Below are 5302 nucleotides of genomic sequence, written 5' to 3' on the forward strand. Positions count from 1 at the left end.
CTTTCACATGTGGATGGCTTAGTGGAGAAGGAATAGCATAGGGAGGGGAATAGGGGAAAGTTGGAAGGGAAGGACATTTATGCCAAATTTGGAGAACAAGCCTTAAAGCTTAGATTTCTATTTAAACGTATTGTTTTATATGTATTGGGGGTGCCTGGGTGGCTCAGTCAGTTAAGCTTTTGACTTCAGCTCAAGTCATGATCTCCAGGTCTGTGAGTTTGAGCCCCACCTTGGGCTCTGTGCTACCTAACAGCTCAGAGCCTAACGCCTGCTTCGAATTCTGTCTCCGTCTCTCTCTGCCCCTCCCCCACTCATGCTCTGGCCCTCAAAAATGAATAAATGTTACAAAAAATTTTTTTTAATTTAAACATTTTGTTTGAACATAAGATTGAAAAACTTGCCTTTATTGATGATAATAGTAACTGTTATCTAGAGTATTGCTTATTATTTATTTAACTAGCACCAATATAGCATTTATGTGAACAAGCACTATTCTAAGCATTTATAAATATTTGCTTTTTAAATGATCACAATGCATAGATACTATTATGAATCCCTACATTATAGATAAGGAAAGGGAGGCACATGGAAATTAAATAACTTGCTTATGGATATGTAACTGATAAGTGGTAGAGATGAGATGCTAACTAATGAAGTCTGGCTTTAGAACCTATGCTCTTAACCCATTTGCTCATTGGATATTTTTTGAAAAAAAAAAAACACTGAAAAATGTACCATTGAGATTTCTTTTTTTTTTCCTTTGAGAGAGAGAGAGAGAAAGCATGTGAGGGAGGGAGAGGGGCAGAGGGGGAGACAGAGAGAGAGACAGAGAGAGAGAGATAGAGAGAGAGAGAGAGAGAATCCTAAGTAGGCTCCATGCTCAGCGTGAAGCTGGACATGGGTATCGATCCCATGACCCTGGGATCATGACCTGAGGTGAAATCAAGTCGGTCCCTCAGCTGACTGAGCCACCCAAGTGTGCCCAAGATGATTTCTTATGAAAATCAAATCCAGTTTCTTATTTAAAAAAAAAAAAAAAAAAGTTTATTTATTTATTTATTTTAAGAAAGAGAGTGAACAGGAAAGGGGCAGAGAGAGAGGGAAAGAGAATCCCAAGCAGGCTCTGTGCGGTCAGTGCAGAGCCCCACCCCGGGTTCAATCTCCAGAACTGTGAGATTATGACCTGAGCTGAAATCAAGAGTTGGATGCCTAGCCAACTCAACCACCCAGGCACCCCTGTCGTTTCTTATTAAGGTCTATTTTAGATACGAGGCACTTTGCTGTACTTCTCGCTTTTCAGTTCTGAAAATAAGGAGAAAAACACTCAGAAAAAAAAAAAAATTAACCTTATTAAAGATCCTTGTTTTCTCAGCTTAATTGTTGCCTAGCAGAACTTTATATTTTCCTTCACTGCCTGTTTCCAGATGATTTTGGATTTATGCAGTTACAGCACCATGGACTGTCCTGAGTGACATTAACTTTGGGGATTTTTATTCTCAACAGAAAACATGGTGTTTATGTAACCAAAAGAAGAACATCAAAAAAATCTCCAACTGGCCCACTGTACAACTCTGGGAAAATTCCTTTTCTGACTCAAAACTTAAGATAAGAAAATGAGATCCTCTAAAATGTCAGCTCCTGTGTTATTGGTTTTTGTTTTAAATTGAAAAAAACCCCACTATTTTTAAGTGTTTATTTATTTTTGAAAGAGACAGAGAAAGACAGAGACAGAGGGTGAGCAGGGGAGGGGCAGAGAGGGAGGCACAGAATCTGAAGCAGGCTCCAGGCCCCCAGCTGTCAGCGTGGGCTGATCGGGGATCGATATGAGGCTCAAACCCACAAACCAGGAGATCATGACCTGAGTAGAATTTGGACGCTCAACTGACTGAGCCACCCAGGCGCCCCTATGTTACTGACCTTTGTGCTAAGTTGCTTAGACTCAGTAGTGGTGGTCAAAATAATGAGTCATCAGTAGAGCCTCAAGGCTTCCAGAGACAAGGACACAGGTTCTGTGAGCAGCAGGGGCTGAGAGGGTTCCTATCCTGTGAAGCTTTAACCTCTCAGCTGCTACATTGTGGAGAGATCTGAGGTTCCTGGAGCAGGGAAGGCATGACAGGCTGGAAGAATGGTGTCCCTGCAGGGGGCTTGCAACTATCTGCAGTAATGTTATGTCTTGCCTAGCACTGTGCCAAGCCTACAGTTGAGAATTCATGGTCCCTTATTTTTTTTCTCAATTAGTCTATCTAGGAGGTTTTCAATTTATTAATCATTCTAAGAACCTAGCAGAATGCTGCTTTTATTGGTTTTCTTTACTGATTTTTAAAATTTCATTGGTGGGGCGCCTGGGTAGCTCAGTTGGTTAAGTGGCCGACTTCGGCTCAGGTCATGATCTCACAGTCCATGAGTTCGAGCCCCGCGTCGGGCTGTGTGCTGATAGCTCAGAGCCTGGAGCCTGTTTCAGATTCTTCGTCTCCCTCTCTCTGACCCTCCCCTGTTCATGCTCTGTCTCTCCCTGTCTCAAAAATAAACAAAATGTTAAAAAAAATTACAAAAAATTAAATTTCATTGGCTTCTGCTTTTATTATTATTATGTATTCATATTGTATTTATTATATATATTTATTATTTTTACTTCTTTCCTTCGACACTGACTTTAATCTGCTGTTCCTCCCCTAGTTTCTAGGGTGGAAACATAGATCGTTTATTTTAAACCTTTATTCCTTCTAATTTAAGCATTTAAAACTAATTTGCCTTCAAATACTGGTTTAGCTGCATGCAGCAAATTTTGGTATGTTGTGTTTTTATCATTTAGTTCAAAGTATTATGTATGTATGTATTTATTTAATGTTTATTTTATTTTTGAGAGAGAGAGAGAGAGCAGGGAAGAGGCAGAGAGAGAGGGAAACAGAGAATCTCAAGCAGGCTCTGAGCCATCAGCTCAAAGCCTAATGTGCGGCTCAAACCCACAAACCTTGAGATCATGACCTGAGCTGAAATCAGGAGTCAGAGGCTCAACCAACTGACCCACCCAGGTGCCCCTTTAGTTCAAAGTATTTTAAAACTTTCCTAGTGATTTCTTCTTTGACCATGGGGTATTTAAGAGTGTGTTGCTTGATTTCCAAATATTTGGAGATTTTCCAGACATCCTTCTATTATTGATTTCTGATTTAATTCTGTTTTGGACACAGAATATATTCAGTATACTTACAGTCCTCTGAAATTTATTAAGATTTGGTTTATGGCTCAGCATACAGCCTATGTTGGTAAATGTTCCAAGTAAGATTAAAAAAGATTTTGTATTCTGCAGTTGTTGGGTATAGTGTTACATAAATGTCAATTAGGTTAAATTGGTTGCTCAAAATCTAGTTTATTATGGCTTTTTACATTTGTTCTATCAATTACTGAGAAAGAAGTGTTAAAACCACCTGTAATTGTGAACTTGGCTATAAATTTAGTGATGTCACTTTTTGTTTTATGAATTTTTGAAGTATTGTCATTAGGCGCACATATAGGATTATTATGCTTTCTTAATAAATTGACACTTTTATCATTATTAAGTGTTCTTGTTTATTTCTAGTAATACTTTTTTAAAATTTTATTTTTAATTTTTAAAAATTTACATCCAAATTAGCATATAGTGAAACAATGATTTCAGGAGTAGATTCCTTAATGCCCCTTACCCATTTAGCCCATCCCCCCTCCCACAACCCCTCCAGCAACTCTCAGTTTGTTTTCCATATTTATGAGTCTCTTCTGTTTTGTTGCCCTCCCTGTTTTTATATTATTTTTGTTTCCCTTCCCTTATGTTCATCTGTTTTGTCTCTTAAAGTCCTCATATGAGTGAAGTCATATGATTTTTGTCTTTCTCTGACTGACTAATTTCACTTAGCATAATACTCTCCAGTCCCATCCACATAGTTGCAAATGGCAAGATTTCATTCTTTCTGATTGCCAAGTAATACTCCATTGTATATATAAACCACATATTGTTTATCCATTCATCCATTGATGGACATTTGGGCTCTTTCCATGCTTTGGCTATTGTTGATAGTGCTGCTATAAACATGGGGGTGCATGTGTCCCTTCAAAACAGCACACCTGTATCCCGTGGATAAATGCCTAGTAGTGCAATTGCGGGGTCATAGGGTAGTTCTATTTTTAGTTTTTTGAGGAACCTCCATACTCTTTCCAGAGTGGCTGCACCAGCTTGCATTCCCACCAACAATGCAAAAGAGATCCTCTTTCTCTGCATCCTTGCCAACATCTATTGTTGCCTGAGTTGTTAATGTGAGCCATTCTGACAGGTGTAAGGTGGTATCTCATTGTGGTTTTGATTTGTATTTCCCTGATGATGAGTGATGTTGAGCATTTTTTCATGTGCCGGTTGGCCACCTGGAGGTCTTCTCTGGAGAAGTGTCTATTCATGTCTTTTGCCTATTTCTTCACTGGATTATTTGTTTTTTGGATCTTGAGTTTGATAAGTTCTTTATAGATTTTGGATACTAACCCTTTATCTGATATGTCATTTGCAAATATCTTCTCCCATTCTGTCAGTTGCCTTTTAGTTTTACTGATTGTTTCCTTCCCTGTGCAGAAGCTTTTTATTTTGATAAGGTCCCAGTAGTTCATTGTTGCTTTTGTTTCCCTTGCCTCCAGAGACATGTTGAGTAAGAAGTTGCTGTGGCCAAGATCAAAGAGGTTTTTGCCTGCTTTCTGATCGAGGATTTTGATGGCTTCCTGTCTTGCATTGAGGTCTTTCATCCATTTTGAGTTTATTTTTGTGTATGGTGTAATAAAGTGGTCCAGGTTAATTTTTCTGCATGTCACTGTCCAGTTTTCCCAGCACCACTTGTTGAAGAGACTGTCTTTATTCTATTGGATTCTTAACTGCTTTGTGTCAAAGATTATTTGGCCATATGTTTGTGGGTCCATTTCTGGGTTCTCTATTCTGTTCCATTGATCTGAGAGTGTGTGTTCTTGTGCCCGTACCATACTGTCTTCATGATTAAAGCTTTGTAGTATAGCTTGAAGTCCAGGATTGTGATGCCTCCTGCTTTGGTTTTCTTTTTCAAGATTGCTTTGGCTCTTCGGGGTCTTTTCTGGTTCCATACAAATTTTAAGATTGCTTGCTCTTGCTCTGTGAAGAATGCTGGTGTTATTTTGATAGGGATTGCATTGAATATGTAGATTGCTTTGGGTAGTATCGATATTTTAACAATATTTGTTCTTCCTATCGAGGAGCATGGAATATTTTTCCATTTTTTTGTGTCTTCTTCAATTTCTTTCATAAGCTTTTGATAGT

This window comes from Puma concolor, chromosome B1 (assembly GCF_028749965.1).
Source record: "Puma concolor isolate L17-30 chromosome B1, mPumCon1.1.hap2, whole genome shotgun sequence".
Taxonomy (NCBI): Eukaryota; Metazoa; Chordata; class Mammalia; order Carnivora; family Felidae; genus Puma; species Puma concolor.